The sequence below is a fragment of the Polypterus senegalus genome, chromosome 6, assembly GCF_016835505.1.
Source record: "Polypterus senegalus isolate Bchr_013 chromosome 6, ASM1683550v1, whole genome shotgun sequence".
NCBI lineage: Eukaryota > Metazoa > Chordata > Cladistia > Polypteriformes > Polypteridae > Polypterus > Polypterus senegalus.
Genome location: NC_053159.1, coordinates 152,737,508 through 152,757,102, shown reverse-complemented (window position 1 = coordinate 152,757,102; position 19,595 = coordinate 152,737,508). Strand labels below are relative to the sequence as shown.

General features: G+C 39.1%; 1 protein-coding gene across 6 annotated transcripts in view; it reads right to left on the bottom strand.

Moving 5' to 3' along the window:
* LOC120531720 (ciliogenesis associated TTC17 interacting protein) overlaps window positions 1-19,595 on the bottom strand; it is an 80,399-nt gene that overhangs the window by 8,045 nt on the left and 52,759 nt on the right. For 3 of the 6 annotated variants that reach the window (XR_005634142.1, XR_005634145.1, XR_005634147.1), the window contains one exon: window positions 7,473-7,536. The exons of the other annotated variants lie outside the window; for them this stretch is intronic. The gene's annotated coding sequence lies outside the window, so the exon portion shown is untranslated. The remainder of the gene's footprint in view (window positions 1-7,472; window positions 7,537-19,595) is intronic. 6 annotated transcript variants of the gene reach the window in all.

Genomic DNA, 19,595 nt, shown 5'->3' with positions numbered 1-19,595 from the left:
CATTAACTTGGAAGCTAGATTTATGATTCTGTAGTTGTCTTGTAAGGTGGAGGTGTTTTGGTTAGTATTACGATTTCATGACTTCTGGGACTCAAGTTTCATTCCCATGCTGATCTTTATCTATATCAAATGTTTCCCCAAATACTCATCTTTTCTCCCACATACAGACAGTGTGCAGATCCAGCTAAGCTACAATTCTAAATTGTACTCGGGTTAGAAAGTTTGAGGGTATGCCTTGCTCGTGCGCGGTACTGGTGGGAAAGGTTTTTGCTTCGTTTGACACTGACTTGAGTAAAGGACGGTGAGAAGATGAAAGGACGTATAGTTGTGCACAACTGTGGAGATAAAGTTTCCTTATTAGACAACATTCTGTTGCATGTTATAGTAGCAGTAGTACTAGTATGAAAGTAAAGGCAATTTAAAAATTACACGGTAGCTGCAACGGATAAAAGCTAATGTCATACAACAAATTTGCAATGGCTTATGGGTAGTTTGAACACATTATGCCAGTTAGTCTAACTAAAGCTAAGGTGATAACAACATGGATACTCCACTGTGGGTGCAGAGGGAGTGAATCCTGCTGAAATTCACCAAAGGTTTTTGGCTGTTAGGGAACCCATCTTGCACAAACTTTACAGTATCCCAAAATCATCGTGAATTATGCCATGTTCAGATCCTTAGCCGATATCCAAATGTAATATAATATGTCTGTCTTCTCTGATGAAGATATTCACCATGTCGATGTGCGCTTGTGTGCACAATGTTGATGGTGAACCAGATTGAGGTTCGTCAGTTACATTTGTTCTTTGTGTTTTAAACCTTTCTATTTTGTTGAGGCATACTGTTTTCACTTCCATACTGAGCCAACATCCTTCAGTTAAATACTGCAGGTGTCACTCCCACTGCCCGAAGAAATCTCATTACGGCATGTTGTTCAACAATGGTGTAATCCCACAGTGGAGTGTCCATGTTCATTTGACATTGACTTCAACTAGACTAATGGCAGAGTGCTGTGTTGTGAGTGTTCAAACTACCCATAAGCCATCAAGAACGAGTTGTATTGTGTCAACTTCAATCTGCTGCGGTTACCACATCATTCTTAAAGTGCCTTTACTTTTTGATTTACCCTCATAACATCATCATGTGAATAGAATATGCTGAACACCCTTAATTGTGAAAAATGTGTTCTGAAAATGTTTTTACAATTTTCTACAGAAATACAGTTCTTTAGTTTTGATGCGTTTTGCCACCACACACTGCCGCTCAAAAGAAACACCCAACAAAAAGGAAGGTTTGAAAATAAACACCTTCATTTAGCAGTCACATAAAGCAAATCATAGATCACAGATTTAGATGTCTTTCATAAGTGAAAGACACAAAGGGAAAATTCTAATAGCCAACATCTTACTTTAGAAGAAGCGGAGTGTCATTGCATATTCCCAAACTTGAACAGACATGATCACAATCATAGGAAAATCTCAATGAAATAGAAGGAAAAAGGCTTATAAATGTTGGTTAAAAATATTGGGTGAATGATTGGTTGCAAGAAGGACAGGCATGCAGTTGAACCCATAGGGGTAATGCCACCCATTTTAGCATACTGCATTATATTTTATCAAAGTCTGCTGTCTAGTCACACCCTAGAAGGAGGCCATTTGTTCACAGTGATCCTCCAAAGTTGGCGTTTCCAGTTTGGAACCCAAGCCTTAAAGAGTACACATGCATAAATGGTAACATAAAGGGGGATTCAGTTTATCTGATCCACAGTGAAACACATACCACAGCAGTGTGAGCCGGTAATTGGAAATGAATAGTTTTAATAGCATGAAATAAAAAAAAAATCAAACTCGCAGAATCAGCATCAATACTTTGTGCACAATTATTGTCAAGCAACAGAACTAATTTGGTAGGGCTACAGAAAACAGCACTCAAAAGGAAGAAGTGTGACAGTTTAACTTCAAATGAATGACTTACTTTGACCACAGTCCTGTGAGACTCCTATAACACAAGCTGTTAAGAAACTATGCTAAGAAACTTGTCTTCTTCTAAGTCCTTCCAAGAGAACCCTAAATACAAATATGACTTTTTCATTTAGGTTAGGTAGAATGCCCAGAGGGGACTGGGCAGTCTTGTGGCCTGGAACCCCTGCAGATTTTATTTTTTCTCTCCAGCCGTCTGGAGTTTTCTTTGTTTTTTTCTGTCCTTCCTGGCCATCGGACCTTACTCTTATTCTATGTTAATGAGTGTTGTCTTATTCTAATTCTTACTTTGTCTTTTATTTCTCTTTTCTTCATCATGTAAAGCACTTTGAGCTATATTATTTGTATGAAAATGTGCTATATAAGTAAATGTTGTTGTTGTTCTGATTCTGTTGTGGCTTTGGGTCTGCCAGATCTGTTCCAGTCACTGTTTCCACCAGTTTCCAAATTCTTTTTTGATGACACAGGAAATGCAATTTCTCTAAAAGAGCTACACTTTTAAGGTTTAATGATATGTCTGTTTTCAATTGTTAATTGCCTTTTTCTTGCCATTATGATAGCAATATGATGACAAACATGCAAAGGAATAAGAAATCAGGAAGGGGGCAAATAGTTTTTCACACCACTGTATAGAGCAGCATTGTCCAAATAATGCGTCAGAGGATGTAGCAACACAGTACCGCCTTTATACAGACAGAAGGTTTGTAAATAATCAACAAAAGCTGGGATGCTATGAGAACTGTTTGCATCGACTTTGAAGGCACAATTAAGTCACATTGCTGCAGAAAGCTGTTAACCCATTACTTGGACCCTCAAAAAGGCCTTTTTGAATAATATCAGTTGTTGGTAACCTAAACTAGTTCTCTTAACCTCTGGCATTTTAAAACATGGTTTTGTATTATTTAAGGTTATTCACTGGACTTTTAACACTTTTGTCCAGTAGTGTTTACAAATGCAATAGCATCACTATATTTTAAATGAAATTCACAATATATAAAAATTAAAAAATGTATTAGACAAGGTAATACTATATCTCCCATATTTATAGCTTGAATAGAAGAAATGCTATACTGGAAAAGCAAAGGCATAAAATCAACAGTCATTATTAATCACATTTACATTTACATACACAAATTTCAGCAGATGATGACCAAATTAAATGATGCTAGCAATCCGAGTTGAAATTGAACTTGTGGTTAAACTCAGTGGGTTTTAACAACAGCGCGCAGTCATAACCAACCAAAATACAAAGTGAAATCCTAAATCAAGTGCAAAGTTACCTAAAAATGATAATAGCAGGAAATCAGGATGAAGAGCATTGCATTTCATTGCCTTAAATATGTATCTTAAATACTATAAATACTCAAAGTCAACTAAAGAAATATGGAATGACAAATACTTAACACGACATGGTTTGACAGAAAAACTGTTACTTGGATTAGAAACCAAACAAACGTCTGTGTTATTAAAACAACATTGAAATTTCTCCAAATGGTAATCAGTAGGTCAGATTGCACAGAGAGACTACAAGAGAAGGACAAAAGAGATACTGGAATGGATACCTTTAAATAAAGAGCACCCGGAGGACAGCCAAGGCATGCTGTACTGACAACACAGTCAAAATTGGCGGGTATAACTCGATGTCAAAAGCACATGACAGAAGATGGTGGACGAGCCATCATCCTGCAGTGAATTAACATCAGCTAAAGTAGGTAAATGAATATATGCTCTGCAAAAGATTCATATGAACAAATATTTGAGGTTATTATCATTCTGTATTCAAGTCTCCAGGGACTGTTTCCTATATTGCAGTATTTTACCAAAGGTTGTGAAGAAAAATTAAACTGTTAATAATAAGAAAAAGGAAAGCCTAAATATAAATTGTCATTAAAGCATTTTTATGATTTATTTTTTGACCATGCCCCATTCTACTTCATAATAATGGACCTACTCACACTGTACAGGATGCAATGGCTAATCTGAAAATACAGACTTCCACATCCACTCTGTTTTCTAAACCTAAAGGGCTACCATTGTGGGACACGCCATGTTAATGAATAAAGTGAAAAGGTAATAAGTATAGAATAAAGGCTACTTGGGTAAGGGTAAAATTAGGAATCTGATTACACATTTTTCACAACTTATTCTGTGTAAATTAACAGCTGCTTCTCATTTAGTAACTGAATTTTTTAAGAACTGGCAAATAGCAACAGTGTCACTAGCCTCCTCTTAAAAGTTTTTCTGAGGCCTTATGAAATATGAGAAATCATAGAAACATCCGGCTTTTTTAAACGCAATGCACACACAAATTGACAAGGAATTTTCTACAGGTTTACATAAAACTAAAATATTATGATGAAATACTAAATACTGTGATCTGTAATGAACTACTGTATAATGCAGGGGTGTCGAACTCCAGTCCTGGAGGGCCGCAGTGGCTGCAGGTTTTCATTCTCACGCTTTTCCAGTTTTCACTGCTAAGTAAATTCTTTCTCCCTTCGTTTTAATAGCCCTGTTTTTAAAGATTCAGTGCTCTGAATCGATTGTTTTCAAAGGAAGTACAAATAATTGTTGCATGTGACAATGTGGCCCCTCAGACCTTCTGTCACAGCCAGGACAATGTGTATGTCTTTACATAGACAAAGGGAAACGAGATGAACCACCTTCCGTGTGTAGCACCCACCTGGATGATGAGATGGCAGCTATTCTTGCACCGGTACACTCAGCACACGTCAGCTATTAGGCGGTGAAGGAGTGAGAAAGATAATTAGCCAGTAAGGGACAGGGGATGAAAAGGGGGCCAGAATGACCAGGCCATGGTGGGCAATTTAGCCAGGACATCAGGATAAATCCTACTATTTTTGAAAGATTGGGCTCAGCGACCTTTAATGACCACAGAGAGTCATGACCTTGGTTTTAAATCTCATCCAAAGGACGGTGCCATATTTACAGCAAAGTGTCCCCGTCACTGCACTGGGGCATTGGAATCCAAACACAGGATAAGCGCCCCCTGCTGGTCTCAGCGACACCTCTTCCAGAAGCAACCCAAGCTTTTTCTTAGATCAGGGGTGTCGAACTCCAGTCCTGGTGGGCCGCAGCAGCTGCAGGTTTTCATTCTCACCCTTTTCCAGTTTTCACTGCTAATTAAATTCTTTCTCCCTTCATTTTAATAGCCCTGTTTTTAAAGATTCAGTGCTCTGAATTGATTGTTTTCTTCATTAAATGACAGCCAAACAGAAATGAGAAACAAGCCAACAGATGACCAGCGAAAACGGGGCTTCAAACTCCAACCAATTTCACTCCAACTAGACTTTTAATGAGAATCCCATCCATTCTGTTAATTAAGCTTGTTTTTGAGCCCCATCAAGATGTTTTGGTGACCTGAGAGATCAGCCTTACTGAGACCTTCACCTTTATTTTCAGATATTGTGTGATGGGCACAGGTGAGCCGCTCATGTGGCAGCTCATTTATTGTCTCATTATTGTTGGAAAAAGAAACAACTAAGGGGGCCTGAGTCAAGTTAATTAAAATTAAGAAGAAAGAAGTTAATTAGCAGCAAAAACTGGTCACTAATTAAGAAGATGATTAGAATGAAAGCCTACAGCCATTGCGGCCCTCCAGGACTGGAGTTCGACACCCCTGGTATAATGTACATCAGGGAAACTTAATATATACATAGTTCTCTGGTACAAATGTTACAAATATCCATTGATTTACTGAATCAAATGAATCCAAAACTAGAAGTCTGTGGAGCCAGGGTCTATTACATCATTTCTACAGGTAGCATAAAGATGAAGGACGTCTCACACCTGGACAAACTTGTTAGGAAGGCAGGCTCTATTGTAAGAATGAAGCTGGACAGTTTAACATCTGTGGTGGAGTGACGGGCTCTGAGCAAATTCCTGTCAATCATGGAGAATCCACTGAATCCACTGAACAGGATCATCTCCAGACAGAGGAGCAGCTTCAGCGACAGACTGCTGTCACTGTCCTGCTCCACTGACAGACTGAGGAGATTGTTCCTCCTCCACACTATGCGACTCTTCAGCTCCACCCGGGGGAGAAACGCTAACATTATTCAAAGTTATTGTCTGTTTTTACATGCATTTTTATTACTTTTTAATTTAATATTGTTTTTTTTTGTATCAGTATACTGTTGCTGGATTATGTGAATTTCCCCTTGGGATTAATAAAGTATCTATCTATCTATCTATCTATCTATCTATATCTATATCTATCTATCTATCTATCTATATCTATATCTATCTATATCTATCTATCTATCTATCTATATCTACAGTATCTATCTATCTATCTATATCTACAGTATCTATCTATCTATCTATCTATCTATCTATCTATCTATCTATCTATCTATCTATCTATATCTACAGTATCTATCTATCTATCTATATCTACAGTATCTATCTATCTATCTATCTATCTATCTATCTATCTATATCTATCTATCTCTCTCTATCTCTCTCTCTCTATCTCTATCTCTATCTCTATCTCTATCTCTCAGCAGTGAATGCAAGTCACAGGTGCAGTAAGATACAAAAGAATGAAACTCCAATTTCTGTTCATCAGATGAATAGCCCCCTTATCAAGGTCGTCTTCACAGAGATTCTGTGCCTGTCCCCAGGGTGCTAGTCTATCATACACACTTAAAGACGCACTCTTAGTCATACTGGGCCAGTTTCAAATCAAATTAAAAAGGAACTGCAGTGTAATAAAGGAAATGACTGTTGTAAGCATGCAATTGGCAATTACTGCCTGGTTCTTTGAACTCAGCCACGTAAATGAAAGACGCCGGAGATTCTAAGGAGCAAAATAAACATTTTCTAATTAGCCATATTTCATATATGGGTTATGCATAGAGACTGGAGGAAAGAATTTAAGATGTACAGATAATCACTGAACCTCATAGGTTTCTAAAAGGAAATTTTTATTTGTGATCTTAAAGAACTTTTACAAAACACATAATAATATTGCATTTCAAAAAGTACTGAATGCATTCAACTCCCCGACCTGAGGTTGGGTTCTTGCTGTATAACCAATGCTTCTGAGATAATTCTCGGCCCCAAAACTCTCAGCTGGATTAAATGAGACGGGGAATATTATGTTATGTTACGTTAACGTGTGCTACTCAGACCCCCTGGTGACAAATTCCATAGTTCTGAGCCGCATTTTGTGACACAGTCATGCATATGACATTTCTTTTATACACAGTAACTTGTTAAACTGTCCTAATCTCTACAAAAGCTAAAATAGACTATCTGTTGGAGATCATTCTGGAAAGCATACACTTTATCTCCTATATTATTCTTAACAATGAATGAAAACATTTTTGATATGTCTAAAGATATTTCATCTGAGACATTATCATATAACAGCAACATTTTGGATAACATTTCCAGTTGGCCATCATATTTCTTAACAGTGAAGATGGTCAGATTTACGGAATTACCAATCCACTATGTATTTGGTACCTTTTTCAACTGAACAATCCATAGTCATACTAGTAGATTCAACTTCCATTTCACTTGCTAATGGCTGAAAAAAATATAAAACTGTACTTTAGTATTACATAAATAAGAACTGTAAGAACATTTTTATGTATTTAAATTACACACTTTTAAATCCCAGGTATAAACACTTCCTACTCCATATCATGTAAGCATTATCTTCCAAATTCTGATTTTCATGCCCAGCATATTTTTTTACAAAGAATTCAGCTATAATGCAGATTGAGTCATTATCTAAGTACCTACGCCTTTCACCAAAATGTCATTTCTAAAGGTTTTGAAGTAGACTTCACTTATGCTTCCAATATTAGACATGACCTTTAGGCTGATGCTGCACTTACTAGGTAATTTTTCAATGCCTGTATGATTTTCTCTAACAGCAATGACTTTCAAGATTGAAGATAACAGATTGCAGGCCACAATTAAAATAGATTTGCAGAATAAACGTACAGGCTGGGACTCTGTGGCTTCCAAACTATTGAACAGGTCAGAAATGGCAGTGCAGACCTCATTTGGAGATTCTTACGTGTTCATTTTACAGCCCCACATTTACTTTAATAATTTACTAGACATTCTTACATTTCAGTCTCTGTCACTCATATGCAGCCAATTAGAGTTGCCAATCAGCAGACAATGGCCAATTCAGGAATCAAATGCTGAAGAAGCAAAGACCACTGCACCACCGTAATGCCCTAAGCAGGTCTAAACGCATGGTAACTGTGCTGATGGTGGAATACACTGAAAAATATTAAAAGGCATGAGAAAAATGAAAGCAGTTTCCAAGCTACCAGCTGTGAGCTCAATCTGTATTCAGGACATCTTGAAAAAATAATGAATGGCAATACCTCTCTCGAAGAAATTGATAATAAATTTAGGAAAGTGATTTCTTAAATAAGGAATATAAAGAATGTAGCTTTTCATAAATAGTAACCTAGAAATTAACATTGATTTGTATGTGCTGGTTAAATTTTCATGAAATTTCACAGCAAGAAGGCAGAGGCTAAGGGATGGGATTCGAGTTAGAGGTTGTCAGAGACAATACATGTATAATACAGCAGGTGGCGGTAATGCATCAGAAGGCGATGTATTGTTTAACAGTGCGGCCCTTCATTAGAAAGCAGAGGCCACTTTGTTGAAATGATCTGCTTTTCTTCTTTAAACTGCTTGCCTTTGCCGAGCCTTTGGATTAGGGTCACTCTTTATATCCAATACTTCTGAGATAATTCTCGGCCCCAAAACTCTCTGCTGGATTAAATGAGGCGGAGAATATTATGTTAGGTTATGTGTGTTACTCAGACCCACTGGTGACAGATTCATAGTTCTGAGCTGCATTTTGTGACACAGTCATGCATGTGACATTTCTTTTACACACAGTAACTTGTTAAACTAAATTGTCTGCCTCTTTTTCCTAAATATTAAAGTAAGTCTCTCTATTATAATACAAAAATCCTGGGACAAGACAATACTCTTTAGCCTTCTATGAGACATGACTTTTTCAGAGAGATACAATCACTTCCCGCGAGATGAGACTTTGTGCCAAGAGATTTAATCACTCCCGGGGTCATAAATAAAAGACAAAGAGTAGATGACAAACTAGAACGTCGTAAAGAATTCAAAAATGTTGGTGCGATTCACATGCAGAGCAGGTTAGAGATAATGAATGTACTAAAATTCAAAAGTCTCAAAAAAATTATATTAAAGATCACATTAGCGCAAACAAATGAGAATTATTACTCGGTAAAATAACAGAACAGCAAAAAGAGATTGAATATATTGTTTGGATTTAAACTTTAAGTCGGAGACTTGTAGATCGTCTAATTCGTGTTGCCATCAGGGAAAAGTAGTGTTTCTTCACAAAAGAGGTGTATCTGCGAGAGTTAAAAGATTTGTTTTTTGGTGAAAGTGAAATCCACATACGCGAGTGGCAGAGACACAAAGTGGCTGGTGTGTAGCGCAGGCCAGAGGCGGGGGGGCTGGGTTGGCAAGCGAATCCCCATAGTCTAAAAAAATAAAAGGCTAAATTGGCTCTAGTGGGTGTGTGGTGTATGTTCACCCTGTAATAGACTGGCACCCTTTGCAGGGGATTGTCTTGAACACTGTGCTTGCTGGGATGGGCTCCATTCATCTGTGACCCTTCCCAGGGAAGAAAATGGTATGAGACAATATAGTCAGATATATACATGGTGGGAACCTGTGGTGAGACTTTTAATATTTTCCTATATGCATTAGAACACTCTAGACGAGAACAGGCCATTCAGCCCAACAAAGCTTGCCAGTCCTATCCACTTATTTCTTCCAAAAAACATTGAGTTTTGAAAGTCCCTAAAGTCTTACTGTCTACCACACTACTTGGTAGCTTATTCCAAGAGTCTATCGTTCTTTATATAAAGAAAAACTTCATAATGTTTGTGCGAAATGTAACCTTAACAAGTGTCCAACTGTGTCCTGTGTTCTTGATGAACTCATTTTAAAGTCACAGTCTCAATCCACTGTACTAATTCCCTTCATAATTTTAAATACTTCAATCATGTCACCTTTTAATCTTCTTTTGCTTAAACTTTATAGGCTCAGCCCTTTTAATCTTTCCTCATAATGTATCCCCTGTAGACCTGGAATCAGCCTAGTCGCTCTTCTCTGGACCTTTTCTAGTGCTGCTATGTCCTTTTTGTAGCCTGGAGACCAAAACTGCACACAGTACTCAAGATGAGGCCTCACCAGTGCATTATAAAGGTTGAGCATAACCTCCTTGGACTTGTACTCTACACACAGTGCTATATAACCTAACATTCTGTTAGCCTTCTTAATGGCTTCTGAACACTGTCAGGAAGTCGATAGCTTGGAGTCCACTATGACTCCTAAATCCTTCTCATAAGGTGTACTCTCGATTTTCTGGCCGCCCATTATGTATTCAAACCTAACATTTTTACTTCCTATGTGTAATACTTTACATTTACTGACATTAAATTTCATCTGCCACAAATCTGCCCAAGCCTGTATGCTATCCAAGTCCTTCTGTAATGATATAACGGATTCCAAATTATCTGCTAATCCACCTATCTTGGTATCATCTGCAAACTTAACCAGCTTGTTACTTATATTCCTATCTAAATCATTTCTATATATTAAAAATAGCAGCGGCCCTAGCACTGACCCCTGTGGAACACCACTCTTAACATCGGCCAGTTCTGATGAGGTTCCTCGCACCATCACCCTATGCTTCCTGTGTCTGAGCCAATTCTGCACCCATCGAAAAACATCACCCTGAACTCCCACTTTTTGATGCCCAACCTCTCATGTGGCACCTTACCAAATGCTTTCTGAAAGTCCAGATAAATAATATCATAAGCTCCACTTTGATCGTATCCTTTTGTTGCCTCCTCATAGAATTCCAACATGTTAGTAAAACACGACCTCCCTCTTCTGAACCCATGCTGACTGTTCAGAATAACTTCTGTCCTTGCCATGTGTTGCTCAATCTTATCCTTAATAATTCCTTCCATTAATTTTCCTGTGATGCCATTTTTATTAGTGGCCTGACACTATCATTATTAAGTATCATTTGCTTGTCTACTTGATATTCTATACGGTGTTCCACAAGGCTCTATCCTGGGTCCGCTGCTCTTCTCAATCTACATGCTTCTGTTAGGTCAGATTATCTTGGGGCACAACGTGAGCTACCATAGCTATGCTGATGACACACATCTGTATTTATCAATAGCACCTGATGACCCTGATTCTATTGATTCACTAACACAATGTCTTACGTGTGTTTCTAATTGGACGAATAGTAATTTTCTCAAGCTAAATAAAGAAAAAACAGAAATTTTAGTGATTGGCAATAATCGATACAATGAGTTTATTAGAAATAAACTTGATGCATTAGGATTAAAAGTCAAGACGCAGGTAAAAAGCTTAGGGGTAGTTGTTGACTGGAATCTGAATTTTAAATCGCATATTAATCAGATCACTAGGACAGCATTTTTTTCACTTAAGAAACATAAGTAAAGTTAGACCTCTTATATCATTGAAAGATGCTGAGAAATTAGTTCACGCGTTTGTTTTCAGTCGACTAGATTACTGTAACGCACTCCTCTCAGGACTACCCAAAAAAGATATAAATCGACTGCAATGAGTGTAGAATGCAGCTGCTAGATTCCTAACTAGAAAAAGAAAATCCAAACACATTTCTCCTGTTTTAATGTCACTACACTGGTTGCCTGTGTCATTCAGAATTGACTTTAAAATACTGCTTATGGTTTATAAAGCCTTAAATAATCTCGCTCCATTTTATATATCGGAGTGTCTGACATCTTATATTCCAAATCGTAACCTTAGATCCTCAAATGAGTGTCTGCTTAGAATTCCAACAGCAAAACTTAAAAGAAGTGGTGAGGCGGCCTTCTGCTGTTATGCACCTAAAATCTGGAATAGCCTGCCAATAGGAATTCGCCAGGCTGATACAGTGGAGCACTTTAAAACACTGCTGAAAACACATTACTTTAACATGGCCTTCTCATAACTTCACTTTAATTTAATCCTGATACTCTGTATATTCAATTCATTATAATAACTATTCATGGTGGTTCTAAAATCCGTACTGACCCCAACTCTCTCTACTGTTTCTTTTCCCAGTTTTCTGTGGTGGTGATCTACGCCCTCACCACCTAATCAAAGCACCGTCATGTCCTACATTGATGGATTAAAAGCCAGAAGTCTACATGACCATCATCATCAAGTCCTTCCGTGAGAACCCTAAATACAAAGAGGTCTGTTTCATTAATGTTAGGTAGATTGCCCAGAGGGGCCTGGGCGGTCTCGTGGTCTGGAATCCCTACAGATTTTATTTTTTCTCTCCAGCCGTCTGGAGTTTTTTTTTGTTTGTTTTTTCTGTCCTCCCTGGCCATCGGGCCTTACTTTTATTCTATGTTAATTAATGTTGTCTTAGATTCTAATTCTTACTTTCTTTTATTTCTCTTTTCCTCATCATGTAAAGCACTTTGAGCTGCATTATTTGTATGAAAATGTGCCATATAAATAAATGTTGTTGTTGTACTCCACTCATTGTTAACTGTTGTTATGGGAATACAATTAAGAAACTTCACTGAAGCCAGTGAAGGACAAAGACAATAGTGAATTCAGAATTAACATGATAGCAAAAATATGAATATTACCAATGAATGTAAATCTCACACTACCCCTCTTTTATTAAAGTTGAAGAAAAAAATAGCAATTAAACAATGAGATTAGCTAGAAGTAAAATTATGAAAATTATATTATTAATATTTAATTTGGTATTTAATTTAATATTATTATTAAATTGCTTGCAACAAAAACCTGCAGCCACTGGAAATCCCCTAAGACTAAACCTGGAGACTGTGGATTCATACCCTGATCCACCGCAGCACCGTAAATTTAGTCCTGGAGGGACACAGTGGTTGCCGGTTTTTTGTTCCAAACCAATTGCTTAATTCATATCCCACCTTTATCAAAGCTTTTATGACTTGTTAGTGCTTTCATTCTGCTATATCAAAATCAGCCTTGTATTGCATGATTTCCTTTTCTGTGAATATTAACCAAATGCTTTATGGCCCAAGCACACTAGTAATTCTATCTTATCCAAAACAGAAACTTCATGACAAACACTGTAATCGAGACCCAACTTAGATGGGGAGCTGCTGGCTTCTTTTTTTATCATATTGTTTTTTGGAAACTGTTTAAGAAAACATTAAGACATTAGGACAGTGAATGGAGTCATCTGAGACTAAAAGATGATGTTATGGTTTAAGAATCTTAATCTTCTTCTTTTGGCTGCTCCCATTAGGGGTTGCTACAATGGACCATCTTCTTCCATATCTTTCTGTCCTCTGCATTTTGTTCTGTCACATCCGTCACCTGCATGTCCTCTCTCACCACATCTATAAACCTTCTCTTAGGGCTTCCTCTTTTCCTCTTGCCTGGCAGCTCTATCCTTAACATCCTTCTCCTAATATACTCAGCATCTCTCCTCTGCACATGTCCAAACCAACACAATCTCACCTCTCTGACTTTGTCTCCCAACCATCCAACTTGAGCTGGCCCTCTAATGTTCTCATTTCTAATCCTGTCCATCCTCGTCACCCCCAATGCAAATCTTAGCATCTTTAACTCTGCTACCTCCATCTCTGTCTCTAGCTTTCTTGTCAGTGCCACCGTCTCCAACCCATATTATGTTTAGGAATCTTAATAAGAAAGTTAATTAAAATAAATGTTTAGCTGGCTGCGGGTGGCATGGTGGCGCAACGGTAGTGCTGCTGCCTCGCAGTTAGGAGACCCGCCAGGCTCGCTTCCCGGGTCCTCCCTGCGTGGAGTTTGCATGTTCTCCCCGTGTCTGCGTGGGTTTCCTCTGGGCGCTCCGGTTTCCTCCCACAGTCCAAAGACATGCAGGTTAGGTGGATTGGCGATTCTAAATTGGGCTTGGTGTGTGGGTGTGTGGGTGTGTTTGTGTGTGTCCTGCGGTGGGTTGGCACCCTGCCCAGGATTGGTTCCTGCCTTCTGCCCTGGGATTGGCTCCAGCAGACCCCCGTGACCCTATGTTCGGATTCAGCGGGTTGGAAAATGGATGGATGGTTTAGTTGGCTTCTAAATAGGAAATTGGGTTGAAACAAAGAACTGCAGTGACTGTGGCCCTCTAGGACCAAACATCAGCCTGCCTGTTCCACAGGAGTGTGTAGATAAAACCTTACAGAATATACCATATTTTCAAAAACACCAACATTAAGTTTCAGGAATAAATATTGGTTACCAGGCAGTGGCATAAACCATTATTGAAAACGAACAAATGTTTTGTCTAATAGACAATGAGGGGCGATTAACTAAAACATTTGTCCACAATAAGGAAAATGTGAGAAAAATGTACGTCTGACTAGAAAACAGTACAAGAAAAAATAAACATCTAGCTAGCAACAGGTCTGCATTTGGACTCTTCAGAATAAACACATTAAGTCTATGAAGTAGGGCTTAGTTAAAGGGAAGAAACAGCCTTTGATTAATCAGTGACTGGTTGGAAGGCAAAACAGCAGCTGCTGTGAAATTTACACATCCTGCACCAAGCTGGAGAGCCCAGGGACAGATGAGCCGACAGTTGGCCTGCATTCACCATACTCTCCTCAGGGGCTGAGGGCCCGCAGGGATTTCATTTCAAGTTTGGTTTCCTCTTCTTTTTTGTCAACAGCTCTTATCAGCCTAACCACCTTTTAAAAGTATAATATGTATAGGTACAGATATGTGTACTGTAAATAAGTCAGTATCACAAACTACATGATGAGTTCTGTTATTGTATTCTGATGGCAGCTTGTTGCAATCTGTAAATGTGTGTGTGCGCAGCATGCCGACCCTTTCCGCTAGACTTAATTCAGCCCCAATATAAAAATGTTTGTGTTTGATCAAAGCTATACCTTTAAGAAAGAAACTGGGATGTTGCTGTTGTTCTCAAGCCACCTAATGGTATTATGCACTATGAGGAAAAACTGCAACAACAAAAATCTGAAACCATCTTTGCTTTTTGAATTTATATAAAGTGCAAACTGTAATATAAAGATGGCACTCAAATTGGACGAAGACATGCTTGTAAAAAGTAAAGTGGACACAGGAATTTGGTTGGGACAAACGTGATGGAACAATTCTCAGTGGTTGCTCCAGGTTATGAAACACTTGGACCATTGCAACAAAGTTCCTGGATGGCTTCAGGTTTTCACTGCAAACAATTTTAATACGTGGGGAGTGTAGTGTACTCACTAGGCAACATGACACATTTCTTATATTTTATTTTCTGAGACTACCAATCCAAGTGCTTTTTAATCCTGGGCAATGCAGGGTTTACTGCTAACAGACATTTGGTGAAGGAAAAAAAAGCAATATAGATTTCGAGATCATAAAAATGAAGGTCAGTTAAATAAGGCAGTGACGTGTGTGACTGGCTAGTATTTCTGTTTAATGGCAGCCAAAAAAAAATCTCCACGAACGGAGTTTAAGACCCTTACTCTGAATGTTGTTTGCCAGCCCACTTCCTATCAGAGCTAACGTATTATTAACGTGCTAATCTGGATTATGGATCATATGAAATTTAAAACATTGTCTTCCGTTTCTGGGGGTATCTGATGGCGTTCCTTCTGATGGATATTAACCGAACACTCCACAGTTAATCTACAAATAACAACGTTGCGCTAACTCGATAAGGCTATGAACGACATGAACACCGAAATATAGTTAAAACAGTTAACGTCAAATAATTTGTCACAAAAAAACAAATAATGTTCTTACATCATTTAATAATGAATATTGTGTAGTGATAAAATAATTTTAAATTGTCCAAGAAAAACGCCAACGCAGCGCCCGCGAGGTTTGGGCCCCAGATTGAAACACTAGTAAACTCCCGACGAAATAAATTGGAGAACGAAGAAGGGGCGGTAAGTACTTTAACAAACATGATGAATTCTACAAAAATGAATACTGCGCCGTTGAACTTACGGCTAACAAACGGGTCCAGGCTAGCTAAACTAAGGAGCTCCGGAACAACGAAACACACTGCTCCTCAATGAACCGTCACGCATCAACTGAATTCTAAAAAGCCACAACAGACCAAAAAAGCGGACAAATCCAAGAAACCCAAGTCGAGTACACGAGCAGGGGCGGGGAATGTGTAATGGGTGTGTCGTTGGCTGTTTTGACCAATCACAACTCACCCTGACGTTGCCTGTCAGAATTTACGCTTTGATTGATTGCTCAACTGTCAATCTTGTTGAAGTGTGCCACAGAGTTCTGAGTCCTAAAACATCATTTTAGTGACGGTAACATTACGCTGAGGTTTACAGATAGGTCAGGAAAACCGAATAATCATTTTTAGAATTTTTTCTTAAACTCTTGTAAAGTAATATCTGCTATGATTTAGCATGTTTCCAGAAACGTAACAAAACCAACAAGCAAACCGCCAAGGGGCTGTGCCCTCAACCAGTGGAGGAATAGTACAGATTGGAGGAACTTCAAGTCGTGGTCAGATTAGACCCGGAGAGAGTGAGTTAACCACATTGCGTCGTGCAGGCGTAAACGGATTTGTTGGCTGGCCTGTACCACGGCAACAACCTTAATTACACTAATGTCATTTAACGATATTCAGTGACAGTGACCCATGCATCATATCACTAATATTTACCGGCCTGCGGTTATGTTCTTAACTACAGCATATGCGGAGGAACAGCCATAGAAGAACGTGCCTGTTCCCTTTTTTTGAAAGTTCGGTATTCGCTTTACTTGATAATCATTATCTCTGAACACAGAATATTTAGCTGCTTAATATAAACTATGCAAAATTTTAATGTATGTATATTGTTCAGTGATAATCACTTTTTCCCACTAATAGTCAATTGAGTTTATTTTTGCTCTTTACCGACTGCAGGCTCAGACTACAAACATTACTAATTACTAAATATACAATGCAAATATACCGATTTGTTTAAACAGATAGAAAACTAGTTCCAAACTGAATCATATAAACTGCTCAAAAAAATTAAAGGAACACTTTGAAAATACAGATCTCAATGGGAAAAGAAATCCTGCTGGATGTCTCTGCTGATATGGACTGGGTAATGTGTTAGGAAATTAAATTAAATTATCAACCTACAGAGGGTTTCATTCAAAGACACCCCAAAAATCAAAGTGAAAAACTGATGTGGCAGGCTAGTCTATTTTGCCAAAATTTCATTGCAGCAACTCCAAATCATACTCAGTAGTTTGTCTGTCTCCCACAAGCCTGACAATGTCGGGCATGCTCCTAATGAAACGATGGATGGTGTCCTAGGTGATCTCCTCCCATATCTGGACCAGGGCATCACTGAACACCTGCACAGTCTGAGGTGCATCATGGTGGGGTCAGATGGACCGAAACATAATGTCCCAGAGGTGCTCTATTAGATTTAGGTCAGGCAAGCATGTGGGCCAATCAATGGTATCAATTTCTTCATCCTCAAGGAACTGCCTGCATATTCTCGCCACGTGAGGCCGGGCATTGTCGTGCACCAGGATGAACCCTGGACCCACTGCACCAGCATAGGGTCTGACAATGGGTTCAAGGATTTCATCCCGATGCCCAATGGCAGTCAAGGTGCTGTTGTTTAGCCTTCAGAGGTCTGTGTGTCCTTCCATGGATATGCCTCCCCAGACCATCACTTACCCATCACCAAACCGGTCATGCTGAACGATGTTACAGGCAGCGTAACATTCTTCCGGCTTCTCCAGACCTTTTCACGTCAGTCACATATGCTCAGGGTGAACCTGCTCTCATCTGTTAAAAGTACAAGGCGCCGGTGGTGAACCTGCTGATTCTGGTACTCTGTGGTAAATGCCAATCGCGCTACGCAGTGCCAGGCAGTGAACACAGGGCCCACTAGAGGACGTCGGGCCCTCAGGCCATCCTCATGAAGTCTATTTCTGATAGTTTGGTCAGAGACATTCACACCAGTGGCCTGCTGGAGGTCATTTTGTAGGCTCTGGCAGTGCTCATCCTGTTCCTCCTTGCCCAAAGGAGCAGATACCGGACCTGCTGAAGGGTTATTGACCTCCTACGGCCCTGTCCAGCTCTCCTAGAGTAACTGCCTGTCTTCTGGAATCTCCTCCATGCCATTGAGACTGTGCTGGGAGACACAGCAAACCTTCTGGCATTGGCACGTATTGATGTGCCATCCTGGAGAAGTTGGACTACCTGTGCTACCCCAGTAGGGACCAGATATTGTAATGACACTGACCGTAGCCAAATACAAAACTAGTGAAAATACAGTCAGAAATATGAGGAGGGAAAAATGTCAGTGGCCTCCACCTGTTAAACCATTCCTGCTTTGGGGGTCTTCTCATTGTTGCCCCTCAGTTGTTAATTTCATTAACACCAAAGCAGCTGAAACTGATTAACAACCCCCTCTGCTGCTTAACTGACCAGATCAATAGCCCAGACGGTTCATTGACATAATGCTATACTCGGATTAAAAAGTGTTCCTTTAATTTTTTTGAGTAGTATATAAGTTAACAATATCTGTTCATTAGTATTCCATGGCTATTGTTAGTTAGGAAAAATAAAAATACCAGTCAGCAGTATCCTTGGAGAAAATAAACATCTGGGGGATCCACTGTTAGTTATAAAGCCAAATCAAAAGGCAATAATAAAAAGTAACTTTCAAAAAGTGAGACCAGTTAACTATAGCGTGCCACCCCAGCTGGCTGAAATACTATATTACCCCATCATTTGTAGGCAAGCGGACATGTTAGACTCCCATATGTTATGAAATTGTAAACTGCTCAGTAAAACCAATGTTTGCACATTCAGCCTCAGTGAAGTTCAACACTGGATCTAAGACTGCGATTCCCACGATTTTGGTAGCAGGCAGGGTGGCTAGTGGCCAAAATGTTTAACTGGAAATCGGGTCCTCAATCACGGTCCTGGAGCATGGATTGGCTTCTAAGTAGGAAACTGGCTGGAATGAAAACCTGTAGCCACTGCAGCCCTCCAGGACTGTGATTGTGGACCCCTGGTTTAGTTTAGTCCCTGCAGACTCATTGTATTAGAACATTAGAACAATCTAGACGAGAACAGGCCATTCAGCCCAACAAAGCTCGCCAGTCCTATCCACTTGTTTCCTCCAAGAAAACATCAAGTCGAGTTTTGAAAGTCCCTAACGTCTTACTGTCTACCACACTACTTGGTAGCTTATTCCAAGTGTCTATCATTGTATGAGCTTCTTTACCTCAAATATGGAAATCTATACACATCTATAAAGTTTGGTTTCTTCTGTTCGCTCTCGGATGGCACCATTTCAAGTAAACTTTATCTCCTAAAGAGTTACAGCAGAACAAATGAAAAAGAAGCCCAAATTCAATTTGCCGACTATTGACTTTCGAGCTGGATTATGCACATTCTTCTCTTGTCTGCATATGTTTTGTCTCCGGAACCTGACAAAATGTAGAAAGAAGAGGAGATCAGCTAATACCCACCAGCCATCTTAACTCCAGTGTCCTACCACATCCAAAAGAGAAGATAACTTGACTTAACATTAAGCTGTTCAATCC